A 19693-nucleotide genomic window follows, 5' to 3' on the forward strand; every position below is an offset into this window, starting at 1 on the left:
TCACTGGAGCAAGCAAGCCTCCTGTTCGCTTCAGCTGCCTGGCTGCTGGCCGCCATCTTGGTTGGCAGTTAATTTGCATATCGCCCTGATTAGCCAATGGGAAGCGTGTCGGAGGTATGGTTAATTACCATGTTTCTCTATTATTAGATAGGAGATAGATAGATAGATAGATAGATAGATAGATAGATAGATAAAACTGAAAAGTGAGAATTTAAGTTCCTGAGATGAGATATAGTAGGCTGTAGTTTAATTATAGAAATATTTTATATAAATTTCTTTGAAATATGAAGACTTGGATAAAATATGCACCCCATACTCAGAACGAAAGAAAAAATGCGGCAAATTATACAAATGATGCATGCTTTTCTCTGAGATGGACCAGAGCATACTGACCTTTTCTTAAAACAAGTTTTAATGAGAAGAGTAGGAATTAATATATATAAATATATTTATCTCCAACAATTTGGATAAGTCCAGTGACTTCTAAAATTTTATGCACAGGCCTTCATTTAATACAAAAAAATTTATATTAAAGTTATATCTAAGATGAAGCCTTCCATAAAGGAAAACTATATATATATATATTCACATATATTCACAGTAGTGTTCAGAGAAAAAAGTCATGACTATGTTTTTAAGGTTTATTAAGGTTTATATTTTGGTTATCATTTCATTGTTATTATTTGCTCATCATTATCATGTACTTGTCAATTAACTATTGAAGATATATTAGGTGTACCAGTTAATAATGTGGATTTTTTAATCAAAGAAAACATGATAATTTCAAAAGAAACATCTTAAGTGCTTTATTCAAATAATGTCCATCGCTAGCTACACATTTCCCCCATCTTTCAGATAATTTGTGGATACCTTCCCAATAGAACTTTTCTTGTTTTGAGGCAAACCATTCAGAGACCCAATTTTCTACTTCTTTGTACATTTTGAAGTGTTGCTCAGAATGCGTATATGCCAATGATTGGAACAAGTCGTCCTCTGAAGGAGCAAGGTCTGGTGAATACAGCGGGTAGGATTAATATTTCCCAGGCAAGATCTTTTAATGCGTCTTCAACTGGTTTTGAAGTGTGTGGTGGTGCGTTATCATGAAGCAAAATTATTTTTGCCATGTCTTCTGGCACATTCTGGTCATTTCAGGATCAAAGCATGGTTGAAATTGATTATTTGTTGTGGGTAGCGATCAGTAGTAATGGTTTCACCTGGTTTAGAAGCTCATAAAACACCACACCTTCCTGATCCTATCAAACGCAGAGCATTGTCTTCTTTCTGAAGCGATTTGGCCTTGCAGTCGATGTTGATGGTTGACCTGGATCAACCCATGATTTTGTGCATTTGGGATTCTCAAAATAAATCCACTTTTCATCACCAGTCACAATTCGATGCAAAAAAAGACTTTCTTTTGTGCTGTTGAAGCAACATTTTACTGATGAATTTTCTGTTTTCCATTTGTCTTTTATTCAGTTGATGTGGCACCCATTTTCCTTCCTTTAAAATGTTCCCCATTGCTTGTAAACAATTGGAAATTGTTTGCTGAGCAATGTTTAATCTTTCTGCAAGTTGTTTTTTAGTTTGACACACATCTTCATCCAATAATGCTTGTAATTGTTGGTCTTCAAACTTTTTCAGTTGACCTGGACATTCTTTATCTTTCACATTGAAATCATCACTTTTAAAGTGTTTAAACTAGGGTTCACAAGTATCTTGAGATGGAGCATGTTCACTATAAGCTTCCCGAAGTATACGATAATTTTCAGTAGCACTTTTCTTCAAAATAAAGTAATGAATTAAAACTTCCTGCAAATGCTCTGTTTTTGGCATGAAATTCGACATTTTTAAGGGTAAAAATATCTATGATGTTAACACCTTCAGAAAATTTGACATATGAAGTTTTGAAGCTTGTTGTCAATACAACAAAATAGCATACATATCAAATCTCATATGTATCAACATATGTGTAACTCCATCTATTGAAAAAAATCCGCATTATTAACTGGTACACCTAGTATTCAGTATATATTGAATATTTTGATTTGAAATGTGCAACGCTTCCACACTTCTAAACTTTTCCAAACTAACAAGTTATATTACATATTCCCAAATATCTCATTCTCTAAACATTAATCCCTTCCTTTGAAACACATATATATTCCCAAAATTCATTTTAAATCAGTACCCATAAAAGTTCTTTATTTTTTATCATATTCTATAAAATATTTTGGAACTGGTATATATAGAGCAAAATTATTGACTAAGTGAAATCAGACATGAAATTTTTGAAAATTGTCACAAACTTTGAGTAAAAATTTGATTGAGATTATATTAAGTCGTTAGAGGAGGGAAGATCATCAGTCACATCAGTAACATATCAATACAAAAAAAGGAATATTTTATTTGAAAGGACTGCTAATATTCTTTGAGTTTATTTATAAATGAAAGTAATCCTTGCTTTTTTATGGGGGTGGAGGAATATGATTCTAATTGAAGGAGTAGAAAGATAATTTGGTTAGGACTAAGTTAAACATTAAATTTAAAATACATACCCTAAGTTTTAAATTCTGTTAGTTATTAGCATCATCTGGAAGGCACTATGACATTTTTTTTAAACAGTTGATTAAGATACACCTATCATAGCAATAGCTCAGCAGAGTGCCAGGTTTGGTCAGTAACCATCAATCTGAATTCTGCTCTGTAGCCAACTGAATGAATTTAGGGGTTACACAGTACCAAGTGCCATCAGCCCTTTGAGTTATATCTCTTAAGTCATAATTTCTCAAGGCATAATTCTTCTGCCAGAGCTCCAGATGGAAGTCCATTTAATCATAATGTATCTTATAATTATCGTAACTGACATTTTGACATTCCATTTTGGCCTGGAAGATTGACCCAGCTGTACAGTATATTATCTTTTCAGCATATCTTTTCTAATTTTTGTGGCATGAAAAAAAAATAGCATTCCAGAATCTTTATCTCACTGTGCATTTCACCAATAATCTAACATTTGCAACCTTGCTGTAAAAAGCAGGTATATGGATGACAGCAGGTTCAATGGAACCAGCTACCAATTTCTCTAAACTGGATGCTGGATTCTAGAACAATTTTAGTGCTAATGAATGGACACAGATTGACAAGGAGACTGAAGCTCTGTCCCCAACTCCAGGAACTTAAAATCATCTCATGCTCATTAAAGATATGCTTTATTTTTAAAGGAAGAGAGGGGTAAGAGATCAACCAAAGGACTTGTATGCATGCATATGAGCAAAACCAAGAGAGGTCAATGGGGGAAAAAGGAAACTTATGTAATACTTTAAACAATAAATAATTTAAATTTAAAATAAGCAAATAAAGAAAGAAAGAGCCTACCATTTATCACATCACTCACCAGGTGAAATAATGAAGTTGTTTGTCCATGTGGGACTACAGATTAAATGAATCCCAGTTTCATTTAAAAAAAGGGACAATGACAACTTATCTAATATTCCCACTGCATTTCCACAAGATTCTCATTGAAACCTGCTTCAAAAGAGAACTACCCTAGATCAGAAACTGTGAATGGCCTGATATTACACTTCCAAACTAACAAGTTACCCTGCCACACTATCATAGATGATGGTGAAGGATGTGAAATTTCTAGGTCAGAGACAAAAGACTATTACCTACAACATACAAATAACATAACTTTTATGATCCATTGGTTTTATAGATGATACTGTATTATTTTTATATTATTTTTTTTAATTTTAAGTTTGTATTTCATGTGTGTTCTTGGAAAAGTTACATATCCTCTAGGCTTCATCTTTTCTCTGTAATTCAAGATTGACCATCTTTCATATTTCTTCCAGCTCTAGAAATCTGATAATTTTTATTTACCTTTTGTTGAGCAGAGGACCAGAGACTGTTGCTGACACATAGATATTATTAATATGAGATATCTCACTACTCTTTCCTGTTGCAATTTTAGAAAAACTGTTTTGTGTATTTAAGCAAAACAGACAGAATTACTATGTGTTTCACTTAAGCATTAGAAGAATATAACACAAGACTTTAACTAAGATTTTTCTCTTTAACTTTCTCACTCCTCTTTGGGTCTCTCTTATTTTGTCATTAAACTCTCAGGGACTCTGAGCAGGCTGCCCCAGGTGTGCCACTCTGGCAGGCAGATTATTTTGAGTTGAAAATAATCAAGGTCCAGACGGCCCAGGAAACACCTTTGACCTTCCCCCAAATAGCCTACAAGAATTTAAGATAGAAGGCCTGCTCCAGGAAGAACTATCACCATAGATAACTGTAGTATAATATAAACTAGTGTGGCAGACATAGAGAAATCTAGCAAGGCCCATGTGATCTGTCTTCTATGTGATCTGTCTTCTCTGTATTTCATTCTTTCTCGACAGTCCAAAAAACATTTATTAAACATTAACCATTTTAATCTCCCTGTGAATTGCATTACTTCCCTTAGAAGTCCCAGACCCTGAAATCCTTTTCTTTAATCTAGAAAACATGTATACCTCATTTTGTATTACTGTCCTTGGAATTCTTCAAGCTTTTCTGAATTTCCCATGTGTACATATTAAATGTGATTTTCTCCTCTTAATCTATCTTCTGTCATTTTCATTGTTGGACCAGGCATAGCAACCAATAGGAAAAAGAAGGAATTTTTCTCTCCCTTAGAACTATTTCTCAAATTTGATTTCTATATTTAAGAATAACTTGATTTGCTACAGTTAAAAGTTCTGACTTCTTATTAAAATGTGCAGCAAAGAAAAAATCAGATTCACTTTTCTAAATGTTTTTGTTTATATTTTGCACTCTCCTATTTTATGATTCTCAACACTTACTAATTCTCATCATAAAGTGATATTTTGAGAAATACAACTTTTTTAATACTTTGAAATAGGAAAAGAAAAATCTATAATAATAAAAGTATAATATGCTAATTAGACTGGACAACTGAACATCCTTCTGGACATCCTTCCGGATATCCTTCCAGACGTCCTTCCAGACAAAGCCACGGAGGCTGCAAAGGTGGAGGGCAGGCAGCCGTGGCAGCTGCGAGGGCCAAGGGCAGGCAGCAACAGCAGCCGGCAGCAGCAGCAGTGGCAGGGTGATGGGGGCAGTGCCTTCCCCTGATCGGCCTGGTCGCCTCCCGCAGAGGGAGGCCAGAATGCAGCTTAGGCTCACTCCCCAGGGCTAAGCCATCAGTAGGACATCCCCTGAGGGCTCTCAGACTATGAGAGGGGGCAGGCTGGGCTGAGGGACCCCCCAGTGGACAAATTTTCATGCACTTGGGCTCTAGTTAATCTATCTAATAATAGGATAATATGCAAATTGGTCAGGACACTGTCATGTAACGACCAATCAGCAGGCTGTGTCCCTGCATCCTACACCAGCCCAAAGACATGAGACTTGAGTCCCAGAGCCCAGCAATGGGCCTGGAATGTGAGGTTCGCGTCCCTGACCCCAGCAATGGACCCAGGACATGAGGCTCACATCCCCACCTCCTGTGTCAGCCCGGGAACATGAGGCTCGTGTCCCTGACCCTGGCAATGGGCAAAGGGCAAAGGGCAAATAACAATATTAAAATATTTCCTCTAATTAATTCCCTTTTAATGTGCATGAATTTCATGTACCAAAAAAATGTGTGTGTGGTGTGTGTGTGTGTGTGTGTGTGTGTGTGTGTATATATATCTGAAGATAACTCAATAAGGAAGAAAATTATCTACATGAAATAAGGGAGTGTTTTATTTCATTTATAGCTTTATATGTAGAGATAAAATGGCTTTAATTTGGAAGCTTAAGCACATAGTCTGCTGCACAAAAATGGACTGGAAGAAGGAAACAGATATTCCTTTTAGTTGTTGTGCTTTTGTCTTTTCATTCTGACTTTAGATGGAAGAAGGAAACATTTAAAAGTATGTAGTACATTCAGAAGGTAAAATTGACAGTAATTTTGTTAACAATGGGCATTACCGGCTAGGACCTCAGTTGTTCTTGTTGGCACAGAAAAGATTTTAAGACCAACAAAACAGAAATAAAGCAAAGTAGGATTCATTAAAAATATACTCTAAACAAGGAGTGAGTCAGACAAGAGAGACAATAGACTCAAGTTCCCTGGGTTGTTTGGTTTAAATGGGGAATTTTCTGGATGGAGATTTTCATATACAGCCAAGGATAATTGACAGAAAAGGGTTATATAACTATATTTCTACTGTGTATGACCTTACCTATAAGCAAACAGAAAAACTCATGTGGGTTGGGGGTGTGTAAAAATCGCAATGCAAAATTCTATATAATAAAAGGGTAATATGAAAATCAACTGAAAAGTGGAACGCCTGGTTGCTATGATGTGCACTGACCACCAGGGGGCAGACCCTCAGTGCATGAGCTGCCCCCTAGTGGTCAGTGCATTCCCACAGGGGGAATGCCACTCAGCCAGAGGCTGACATCCATGGCAGTGCTAAGGATGTCTGACTGACGGGAAACAGGCCTAAGCCATCAGTTGGACATCCCCTGAGGGCTCCCAGACTGTGAGAGTGCTCAGGCCGGGCACGAATCTCATGCACCAGGCCTCTAGTTTATTATAATTAGCCTGGGCCCTATTAAGGTCACATGGAGATCATGATGTTTTCCTCTGCACTTGCTCTAGGAACCAGCTGGTTCTGAACCTACCTTCTAGTGGTCTGCTGGCTGCTAGGCTGCCCATAGAGAGGCCATCTGAAGGCAATGTCAGTCTGGCCCCTGTCAGGAGCCCAGGGAGGGACCCACCGGAACCCACCCCAGCTGATGTTTCTTTGCTGAGTTTTTGTTTGGAGGATTTATCCAATTGTATCAATGGGGTATTAAAGTCCCCTACTATAATTGTGTTGCTGTCAATCTCTCCTTGATATATTCCAAAAATTTTTTGTTTTGTTTTTATGTATTTGGGTGCATATATGTTTAACAAAGTTATATCCTCTTGTTGAATTGCTCCCTTTAGTATTATGAAATGGCCCTCCTTATCTCTTGTTATGGCCTTCACTTTGAGGTCTATTTCCTCAGATATAAGTATTGCTACCCCAGCGTTGGTGTTGTTTTATTTCCATTTGCCTGAAAATTTTTTTCCATCCCTTCATTATCAGTCTGTGTGAGTCCTTTGCTCTGATGTGGGTCTCTTGTAAAGAGCAAATATATGGGTCATGTTTTCTTATCCTCTTAGCTACTCTATGTCTTTTTATTGTAGCATTTAATCCATTTACATTTAAGGTTATTATTGATAGGTCTTTGTTGCCATTTTTATTATTTATATCTGTGTTTCTTCTTCCCTTTCTAATACTTCTTTTTAGAGAAGTCCCTTAAGCATTTCTTGTGTTGCTTGGCTTGGTGTTAATAAACTCCCTAAGCCTTTTTTTATCTGTCAAGCTCCTGTTTTCACCTTTAATTTTGAATGCTAGTCTTGCTGGGTATGGTATTCTTGGATTCAATCCCTTGCTTTGTATCACTTTGTATATTTCTTCCCATTTCCTTCATGCCTTATGTGTTTCTTTTGTGAAATCAGTTGATATTCTAATGGGAGATCTTGTATAGATAACGCTCTGTCTCTCTCTGGCAGCCTTTAAGATTCTTACTTTGTCATTGACATTTGCCAATTTAATTATGATGTGTCTTGTTGTCAGTCTTTTTGGGTTCATCTTGTTTGGAACTCTATTTGCTTCTTGGACTTGTGTAAGATTTTTCTTTCCAAAATTAGGGAAGTTTTCTGTCATTAGTTCTTCAAACAGGTTTTCTATTCATTGCTCAGCTTCGTCTTCTTCTTGCACCCCTATTATGTGGATGTTGTTTCGTTTTGTGTTATCTCAAAACTCCCTTAGGCTCTCCTCCTGCTCTTGAAGTTTTTTTTTTTTTTTCCAGTTGCTGGTCTTCTAGCTTTAGTTCCAGTCTTCTAGCTCACTGATGCAGTCCTCAGCTTCTTCTAGTCTACTGTTGATATTTTCTATTGTATTCTTTATTGCAGCTATGTCATTCTTCATTTCCTCCTGGTTCTTCTTCATTTCCTCTTGATTGTTTCACATGTTGTTGAAAATGACTTTCATCCTTTTCAGCATCCTTATGATCATTGCTCTGAATTATTTTTCTGACAAATTGCTTGCCTCCATTTTGTTTACTTCATTTTCTGGTGATTCCTCCTTTTCTCTCATATGGTGGCTGTTTCTTTGTCTCCCCATTTTTTTTCTGTTCCTCTGTCGTTTTTTTCTATGTACCAATATTAGATCAAACTTCTATGTCACCCAGATTTTTTTTGAGTTTGTCTTATATAGTAGATGTTTTGTGGGAACCAGTGGTGCAGTCTCTCAGGTTTTTTGGGCTGGGTATTCTAGGGATGCCCATTCCTTGGGATATTTGTGTTTTCTTGGTTTAGTTGGGTCTTGAGTGTTATTGTCCCATTCCTGGATGGAGCCTCCTCTCAGGGTGTTTGGTTATGTGGCTCACCCTCTACCACATTGACCAAACAGCACAATATACAACTCAATAAGACACAACACAAAGGGAACAAAACACAAATGTACTCAAGGCACCAATAACCCCATTAAAATGACTGCCAGAGAAAAGAGAATTAGGAGAGAGAAAAGAGAGCAAAAGTGGTATTGAGGGAAAAAAAAAGTAAGAGCGAAAAGAAAAAAAAAGAAGAAAAATATATATGGGGAGAAAACACCACAAAACAAACAAACAAACCCCAAAAATGCAAATAACAAACACCCAGTAGCAAGGGGGCAGGGTCAGAATCTGTATAGGCAGAGCTTATATACAGAACGTAAGGTTAAGGAATTTAATAAATAGGGGAAGGTTTACAGTTCAGTATAGAGGAAGTGTACAGAGAAAAAGAGGATAAGAAGAAAAGCAAAAATAAAAAAAATAAAAAGATAAAACATTAAAAAATTATCTATCTATTTTTGGGAACGGAGAATAGAGGAGTGAACAGATAGACTTGAGTTTAGTGAGTGAAACTAATTAAACAATTAGAAGAAGAGAGCAAGAGAAGAGAGGAAAAACAAAAGCATAGAAAATTAACTAGTGAAGAAAGAGAAAAGAGAAGGGCGCATGGACTTGGAGCAGGGGAGAGGAAATGAGATATATGAGTAAGCCACCAGAGACTACAATAATAATAACACGTCAATAAAGCTGATAAAGAAGATATTTTTAACAAGGGGTAAAGAGAAAGTGGAGAGAAAAGCCAAAGTGGGGACAGGAGAAGAGAGGCAGGATGAAAAAGAGCGAATTGAGGGAGAAAAGGATGGAAAAAAAGAAAATAGATAAAATAAAATAATGATAAAAATAATAAAAATAGAATGAATAAAAATAATACAAAAAATAAAAGAAAAAATACAAAAAAAATTTAAATAAAAGATAAATAAAAAAGTGAAGTGTCATTCCCTTCAGCTGGGTCTCAATGTCCCATAGGGGCTGGTTTAAGTTCCCACCCTATTGTTCTGTTTGCCACTTCTCAGTTTCCTGTTGGGTAGTCAGCACCGTGTTGAAGCTCCAGGTGATCCACTGCTCCTCTGTGTCTGTCCCTACTTCCTTGGATGCAAGCAGGTGGGATCAATCTGCCTGCTTTTGCCTGTCTGCATGATATCTGTCTTAATCACTCAAGAGTCTGTTTGTGGGAAGGGCTTTAGGTAAGGGTGTTGCTGTGTTGGTTTCGGGGACTGAATGGCCCCTCAATGCAGATGCAAAGGGCTTCTTGGGGCTATTCAGAGTCTTTATTTCCTTTGCAAAGCTGGAGGCTGGGTGCGGCTGCACTAGTTGCCCACAGGTGCTGGGAGGAGCTGGCTCTTCAGAAGAAAAATGGCTGCTTAAGTTTGGAGGGACCTGATGTCTCAATGCTAGATTCCCGGTCACCTCTCCCTCTCCTGCTCCCCTCCACAGCCTCTTCGCAATCTCCACAAAACTGAACCTCCACCTGCACCACAGCCTCGGTGTTTATAATTGAAAGGTCCCATGAACTAGGTTAGCGAATAAAAGAAAGACAAAACAGAGGTAAACAACCGTGCTACTATGAATTTCTCTCCCCTAAGCTCCACGTGACTGGGGCAGCTCTTCAGGCTGCCTTTCTGGGGGCAGACTCTTATGGCTATGGACTTAGATCTAGATTTCCTGGCCTCCAGCAGCCCTGTGGACCTCCCTTCCACACTCGGGTATTACACATGTCCCCAAGGGACCTAGACTTGGTGCAGCACAAGTTCCTTTTTACCATCTCCTCCTGGTGATCATGCATCTCTCTCCCCCCAGCCCAGATCCCCAATCCTTTCATTCTTCATGCCTTCTCTTCCATTTCCAGCTGAGGACTGTCTCACCAGCTGTGTCTAGTTTGCCAATTCCCAGTGGGTGTTATTCGATTTATTTGATCCTTCTACCCACTCTGTGACAAGACACAGGACACACCTGCCTATTCAGACTCCATTTTTGCCAATCCCTAGCCATCACCAATGATAAGAATTCTTATGGCAAATTTGGAAACATTCCAAACCAATATTTCATGAAACAAAGTGTAAGAAGTCACCTTCTCATTTCTGAACTAGTTTGTGTGACATCTCTGTTTTCTCAGTTCTTAGAGTTTATATCTATTGGTTTCTTTCCAGATAATTTTATATCATATCTTTAAAAAAGCCTTGGAATAAAGAAAGATGTTAAATACATATAGTCATATCAGTTCCTCATCTTTATAATCATATTAAGTTTTTCTCACATACTTGCACTTTAACTTGTCTCTGAAATGCCATTGATTTTTATCTTTATATAATCACATAGTTTTTTTTCATATTTCTGCCTTATACCTTGTATGAAAAAAATTGATTTCATCTAAAGACCAAATTCCCAGTGATATACATGAATTAATTCAGGAGCATCTACCTCCTTATAGATAACAGGCTAACTAACCTAACCACGGTTAATACTGCAACACCTATTTACTCTTTGAAGCCAACAACATAAAAGTTGGTCCGATTTTTGCAGAGCACTTTGTCAAAGTGTTTTGTGTCCTCCGCTTTGGGTAATCATAGGGAATGCATAGCACCATGAAAGTAACTGGTTCCAGGCACCAGCTATGTCAGGTGGAAAGAAGGCGTCATTTGCCTTGAAAAAAAGCTTGTTGACAATGTATAGGCATTATTTTAAAACTGGAATGAAGTATACTATTTTGTGTCAGAGATTTAGGTTGTGTTTTGTGTTTCTGAAATCTAGCACCTCTGCCTATTTTGGAAAGAAGGATATTTTACATTTACTGGATTGTGGGAAATTGTTCTCTTGGAATTCCAAACTCAACCTCACTGCCAAATGAGTAACAGCTTGGTTAACAATCCTCCCACTTACTACCTTCCTTTAAAAGGAGTGATCAGAGGGTGATGAGAAGAACAGAAGGGATCATGATTAAGTTGAATTGAAGGAGAAGAACAATTCTTTTTAGTTGCATTCCAATCCTAGTTGTTAGAACCACCATCTTAAAAAGAAAATCCTTGGAAATTTGAATCAAACATTTAATGCACTTAAAGTCTTGCAATGGTGCCTTTTTAAGTATCAATTAGCATATGAAAGGCTTTGTACAGATAGGTAAAATTTCCCTTTTTGAGTGTCAAAATGTAATAATAGCACCTCTTCATCTTTAACTTGAAATCAAAACTATCAGATTTTATTTTTTTTATAATTGAAAGAAGGTAAATTTAGGGGACTAGAAGACTTCTAAATTGGCTTCTACAAATATAATGAGTAAAATGTAATCAGTTTGTTGGGATTTTTATAGAAAAACTAGGGGCCCAGTGCACAAATTCATGCACCTTGAAAGGAACTATGGGCCATGAGGCTGCGGTGGGCACAGGGGTGGTCTCAGCCCATCATATGCACCGCCACTCGACCCCTCCCACCAAGATCCCTGGTCCCCTGTCTGACGGCAGCCCTGCTCCCACTGCCACTCCCACATGCTGATGGCGCCGGCCCCACTCACACCTGCTGATGGCACAGAGCGATTGGGTTGGGTGCCAGCAGTGGATGCAAGCAGGACCGGCGCTGTCAGCGGGTGCAAGCAGCAGCTGCTGCCCCAATCACCCCTCAGGAGCATGGGAAGATGGAGAAACCCTGAAGGGTGACTGGGGCCAGCAGCTGCCACTCATACCCACTGACAGCACCAAGAATTGGGTCCAGCATCAGGCACCAGAAGTGGGTGCGAGCAAGGACAGGGCTGGCAGCAGGTGTGAGTGCCGGGCGGGACCGCGGCACATGGAAGCAAAAAATTTTCAGTAACCACCAGAGGCTCACCCCAATGACAGCAACCAGTGTTCCACCTTGGTCTGGCGCCCCTGCTCACCTGCTCCACCATCCCGCTGTGGCCGATGCCTGCCATGTTCCGCACACACCCCGTGGTGGTTAGCACATGTCACAGCGACCGATTGTTTGGTTGTTCCGCCATTCAATCTATTTGCATATTAGGGTTTTATATATATATATATATAGATTCTATTTGTATATAATTTAACCAATCTGTAAATTGTAATAAATATATTTGCAATTATTAAAAATATGTATTCAGGCTTTGAGAGCTTCCAGTGGCCATGCCTATTCTGGCCACTGACTTGATTTGTATATAATTTAACTAATCTGTAAATTGTAATAAATATATTTGCAATTATTAAAAATATGTATTCAGGCTTTGAGAGCTTCCAGTGGCCATGCCTATTCTGGCCACTGACTTGCTTCCAGGTGTGATTGACAGGTAAGCACCTTCCTTCATCACTCAGACTTTATTGGGCATGTGTCTACACTGCCTTTGTCTGGACCCTTCCCCTATTGATCAGCAGGGAACAGACTTGGAGAGTGTAAAATGAAGCTTTTTGGCAAGCTGTATAAATGGCATGCCTATATTATCTGGTCTCCACTTTACTGCTTTCCTGTTAAATAATAACCAGCTTATTACAAAGGCATCACTAGCATACCGTTACCTTGTATCAATAATTACTTAAATAAACAATTTTAATTTTTTTTCATTTTCTTATCTTGTCTATCCAACTGTATTATAAATTTTTGAATAGCATTTCATATGCTAATTGATACTTAAAATCTATTGGTTCTTGGACAATGCTAAGCATATTAGAATTGATGTATAGAATAGCTTCTAATTTGAGTAGTTCTAATATTTTGTTATATTTTATTTAATAGATATTCTTTTCTAAACATATTTTAATTCTCTTCCAAATTCTTTTATTTTTACTTAAATACAATTTATTAAATGACATTTTTATAGAATAAAAATAACTCAACTGATATGCCTAATTTTGAGAGTGATTCCTGCTCCCTCCTTTATAGCTCTTCTAAGAATTTATTAAATTGTATAGGGTTTTTTAAAAATATATTTCTGCCTTATAACTTGTATGAAAAAAATTTATTTCACCTAAAGAAACATTTCCACTGATATACATGAGTTAATTCAGAAGTAACTGCCTTCTTATAAATAAAAAAGGCTCTTATATCCCAGCATTATAAAAGTATTGACTGGTAAAATATTATTTCTTCATACAAATTTAAGTGGAGGTTTTCTTTATAAAAATTTATTTCCTTTTCCTCTTTATTTCACTTATTATGTTGACATATTTCAGGACAATTTTTTTCAGTTAATTTGAATTAAAGCTGAAGAATAATTTTGTAAGATTTAGCCATTTGTCTTGAAGTTACTTAAACCTTTAACATATGTGACTTATGACAAATAAACATTACTAAAATTAAATTAAATTAAATTACATAAGATATAACTTATAAATCACTTTTGGAAACGCAATTTTATTGGTTTTGTTTTTATAATTATTTTCTAAAATTTTCAGTATTCAGAAACTAGTTTGATACTAAAAAAGTATTTTTTGAATCAGCTTTTTAAAAAGTAAATTCTGTTTACCTTATAAACATTGATTTTTTTTCATAAAAGCTAAATCAGTAAGAGTCCATGCTTACAATTCGTTTTAATTTTTATTTTGTTTTTATCTTCATGAAACATATACAATAAAATAAATCTATAATAAATGGGAAACAAGGAGCAAAAACAGCAAATCAGAAAGTAAATAAAAGTACCTTTAGAAAAGCTCCACGAAACACTTTCCCAAGTGGTACTTCTAATTATTTTCAAGCTATCAAAGTTAAATAATTTTTTAATTGTTGTAAACAATTTGATAAAAATAACAAGTGTTTTTCATTAAACTAGTATTGATACACTGAAATACTTACAGCATATAGCATTTCCTTTATTTCTGAAGTTTCCTATCATATAAGAGGGGTGGGTTTTTTTTTAATGTTTTTGTTGAATTTTAGAGAGAAGAAAGGAGAGGAATAGAGAGAAACATCGATGAAGGAGGAATATCACTGACTGGCTGCCTCCTGCATGCTTCCCCCTCCTGGAGATGTAGCCCATAACTGGGGCATGTAGCATGACCAGGAATTGAACCGGCGACCTCTTGGTTCCTGGGTGGACGCTGAACTGTTGAGCCATACTGACCGGGCCATATGAAAGTTCTATTAATCCCATGCTGAAAGGCTGATGGGTAAAATGTAACCCATTTAACCATCTGAATCAAATTACTTAGTCTAATAGTGACTTCTGTATGTTTGGCATATTGGTCATTATGTGCCAGGTTTATGTTTCCAGTCATCAAACCAACTTTAATCAGATAGTGGTGAAACATTTTTTTAAGTTAACTTGATTCTAAATTATGGATTTGAACACAATAGATGCTCATTTTACTTTCACTTGGGCAACATTTTACCCCGTGTTCTAGTATAGCACAGCTGCAGTGTGGTTCTCTGTAGTGTAGGCAGCTGAGACATGTGTGTTCTGTCTGGACTGCTGCGTGCACTGACAGCAACCAGTTTATCAGCCAAGAGTTGGATGCTTGGATATTGTATAGCTAAGAAAGGAAGGTAAATGTGTCAGTGGGCTACTTGACAGAAACTGAAGTAGCAATAGAGCCCTGTGGACACATGCATTTTTTTCCCCAGTTCCACCTGCTTTTAATGTAGAACTGGGAAGTTTTCCAAAATATGGTTCAGGAAACAAGGTGTTAAAACTATCTCACTGAGCAGGAATCTTCAGTTTGAAATGCTGCCACCAGTCCCATCAAAATTGGCTTCTAATACAGATGGCTATTTCATATAAAATAAAGAAGGAAAATAAAGAGAAATACCATTTGAGTTATTTGGGTCAATATTTTAGTTTACAAAAATATATTTACATGCATTTACTCAGATGCTAACATTGATTGAGTACTTTCTACTAGGAACTGTAGATGCAGAAATTAATAAGCAAATAAACATGAACCACCAAGTATTATGTAATGTGAACATATGCACTAAGTTTTCACACTTGGGGTAATTATCACCAAGTGATATATAAAGCTGATCTTAACTGTTTGACATTATTCCCTTCTAGTCCAATTAGAAATTTCATACATTGGTTTTATGAAATACTACCCCAAATAACCATGCAGGTGTTAGGCACTTGGCAGCTTCTGCTAATATTTTGTAGTTGCGATACAATGTTCTAATTTACAACTGCAATTATTATGTTCTCATCATGGCTATATCTGTTTGGGAACTGGGGAGAAGGCAGTCATTGGAAAATAGAATATTTAACTTAGTTATTATATGAAATATGCTAATAACTCCTGTGTACTATTGACATAAATCCTATACAAGTCATATGTTTTTTTGTCAAACAACCTAAAGTAGATTCTCAAAGTGGCATCAGAATCACCTATGTGATCGTTAAAAACACTGAAATACAGAACAGAACACATCTGGACCAAGTAAATTGACATTTTAGGTGTAGGTGTTGGAAACCTTCATTTTGAACAATATCTTGAGTATTTCTGTACTAAATAGAAATTTAGTATAATAGCAGAGAGTTAAATGAGGTCATTTAACTGTTTTAATTAACTTTTAAATTTCTACTTCTAATTTGAACCAAGAACATTCATTAACTGTCACAGAATTTGTCTCCTGTATCAGAACAGAATTTATGTAACAGATTTCTTCCTATGTATAGCTAAATTGATCAGCTGTTTGAGAATAGATGGGGAAGGGTGGGTAAGAAAAGGAGGTGATTAAAATTCAGATTACATAGTGCCTGGGTAGAAAGATGCCATTTCTGCAGCATAAAACTGGTGCTGATGGATCAGTCACTGGAGCTCCTGAAAGGGCTTCCTGAGAACATGTGCAGAGTTGCAAGAAATATGTTTCCTTTGCCAAGTAATTTAAGAGATTCTCTGTAAAGCACATATATGCCTATCATTGAGCTACTGGATTTCCTGTATTAGGATATGAAATGGGTGAAGCTATTAACATATTCTGACTGCCTGAATCTAACTATGAAAGCGAGGATTTGCAAATGAACAGTAAGCCTTGGGTTATTTCAGGTGAAGATTTTTTTTTATATGCACACTTCTCTAATTACCAGTTTTATATTCAAATTGAAATGCAATTTCCAAGTATATTTTACTCTAATGGCATCAAGATTAATTTTTCACTCAAGAAAAATCAGTTGGTTGAATTTTGCATAATTTTAAGAGCATTTCTAAGCCTGAAACAAAGACAGAAATCAGTACCCCTTTCTCCCAGACCACCACCCTGAAGCATGCAATCATGCGAATCTGAATGTTGGGAAGTCTAAATTGAGACGAGAGCAGGTATCAGCATCTTTCTTGGAAGTGGTACTCCTGAAACCACCTACACCCTTCTGCATGCACAAACCAGGACATATAAGGAATTAACATTCATAAGGAACTCCTGAGTAAAAGAGGATAATAATTTATAGATACATCTTCTGTTCCTTGTGTAGACAATTTGGAGGTTCATGGCAAGTCTCTTTGGAAGGTCTGAATGGGATTGAACCCTTGACCCCAGCAGTAACCAGCTCTTTCACATATTTTTGTATTGGTTTTCCCTACCTGCATCCTTCATTCTTCATAGTATCTCACTCTTTTCTTCTGGTATTACTTCCCCAAATAAACTAGTTTAAAACTTGTTCTTATTATTCTCAACCCACAAAATATCTGCCTTTTATTATCCTTTTCAACATTACCTATGGGGCTTATGTCTCAGAAACTTTTCCTTAAATTTGTATTTTTCTCTTTACCATCTTCTCAAACTGATAATAAGTATTAATTAAATATGAATACATATTATTAGTGTGTGAAACTTAATGAAAATTATGTTCATGGTACCTGTTGTTGTTCTATTAAGAATGCACAGATCAATGCTAGAGCAAAAAAAATGTACATTGTTATTTTTAATACAATTGTATTGGTTAATTACAATGTCTTTTTGAATTTATTGTCTTATAAATGATAAGAGGGCAAAAATATACATACACTTTTTCTGAAGCACTATTCTAATATGGTATTTCACATAGAGTAGTGACTTTAATTTTCAAATACAAAAATGGTAGAAATTGTATGCGCATATTAACATTGCAACCTTGCTTTCCACGGTAGAGCCATGTGAAGACTGCTGTTTTATGAATGCTACAGCATGGTTACTGCTACACAGAAAGTTCATTTCAGTAGCCAAGTGTCACATCAGCTTGCCTTGAATACAGACATTATAGTTTCTAGAAATGTTGCCCCTCATTTCAATGACATATCTCTCAACACCATGATAAAGGATCATCTGAGATTCTATTGGGATTAGAGTTAGAGTTGGGGAGATTGCATAAAATAAGTCCATTCAACATCACTTTCTCCCTAAATCTTTACAATCCTTCATCAGCATTATGTCATGAAATTTGTAATACATTAATTTTATTTTTATAGGACACAAAAGAATTTGTGTTTAGTTCAACTTTCTGAGAGAAAAAATCCTACTAAGACTGCTTAATATACACATTGGCACTAGAATGTCTAATAAATGTATCTATATGGAAAAATTTAGCCTGAATCAAAATTAAATTATTTTTTCTCTGGACCTCAGAATCCATTCATTGGTACATATTTTCTGCTTGTTGTAAAATATCATAATCCTTTCTGTGGGTAAGCCATTTCCTCCAAGATTTGACTTTATAATTTGCCTCCTGGTTTAGGTAGGCAACTAATCTCTAGTTATGAGGTTAATGAAGCCACTGGGGTGAGAAGTGGCTTTCCAAGCAGAGTAACTATCTCACAGGGTATCATGACAGGGTCACTAGGCAAAGGAGAATCAGTGTCATCAGCCAAGAGAAGAGGCACTGCTTTTTCTGGAAAAGAAGAATCAAGGAGACCTTAGGATTCTGGGTGAATTGAACACTCCCATATGCCCACTACAAAATCAGAGGAACCCACCCTTTCTCTTTTGAAAAGAAAAAAGATTTTGTGATAGTTTGAATTCAATTAATGTTCTAATTAAAAAACAAACAAACATGGCACATATTCATGTTGACTTTTGACCCTCTCACCTATTCAATTTTAGTTTGATTTTTTTAATACTAATCTTAAAAATCCCCTCGTCTCTGACAGTTCCTTTGGCTAAGATTTTGGATTTGGAGGTCATAATTCTCAATTTTTAACTTATACACATACCACCATGGTCTTTGTAATCCTCATGCTGATCATACTGCTCCCAAATCTTTTCTCCAGATAAGCCAGGAAATATTTTAATTATTGTATCACCTCATGCTATGGACTGACAAACATCCAATCCTTTAATTGTACCCAACATTCACTGCTTTTGGACCCAAATAGACTTCAGGAAAATCAATTTGAGATTCCCATTTTTTGAGGAACTTTCATTAGAAAGCCCTTTAAGTACCAATGTTCATATCAGTGAGAGTTTTTGGTTGAAAAACATCTATATTACCAATGGATTAGTATTCACTCAGGGGAATAATGAATTATAAGTTTCCTGATTGCTTATAGAATAACTGGAGAGAACAAAGAGCTCCTTAGAAAAAAATACCAAATCACAACATATGTGATACCATTGTAATTAGCTAGTCCTATATAATGAAAGGCTAATATGCAATTGTCCCCTTGACCAGGAGTTCCACCAGGGGGCGGGGCTGGCCAGCCAACCCCCCCCAGCCCCTCCCCCCAGCCAGTCCAGTCCCTGATCTGCCCCCTCAACCCCGATCAGGGCAGGCCGGCCAGACCCCACCCATGTACAAATTCATGCACCTTAAAAGGAACTGGGGGCTGCGAGGCTGTGGTGGGCACAGAGGCGGGTCTGAGCCCAGCCTCGTGTCCCTGCCCGTCCCCTCCAGCCACGAGCCCTGGGCACCTGTCTGCCGCCAGCCCTGCTGCCGCTGCCACCACGCCCACCTGCTGACAGCATGGAGCGATTGGGGTGGGCGCCGGCAGCGGGTATGAGTAGTGGCTGCTGCCCCGATCACCCCTCAGGAGCAGGGGGAGGTGGAGAAGCCTTCAGCGGCAATCGGGGATGGCAGCCACCTCTCACACTTGCTGATGGCACTGAGTGATAGGGGCCCGGCGCCTGCAGTGGGTACGAGAGGGGCCGGTGCCGGCGGCAGGTGCAAGTGCTGGATGGGATGTGGCACATGAGAGCAAAGAATTTTCAGTAACCAACAGAGGCTCACCCCAATGACAGCGATTGGTGCCCCACCTTGGTCTGGTGCCCCTGCTCACCTGCTCCACCATCCTGCCTTGGCCGATGCCTGCCATGTTCCAGGCTCTTCCGCCTGCTACCA

Source organism: Myotis brandtii, unplaced genomic scaffold, assembly GCF_000412655.1.
Source record: "Myotis brandtii unplaced genomic scaffold, ASM41265v1 scaffold159, whole genome shotgun sequence".
In the NCBI taxonomy this organism is placed as follows: Eukaryota; Metazoa; Chordata; class Mammalia; order Chiroptera; family Vespertilionidae; genus Myotis; species Myotis brandtii.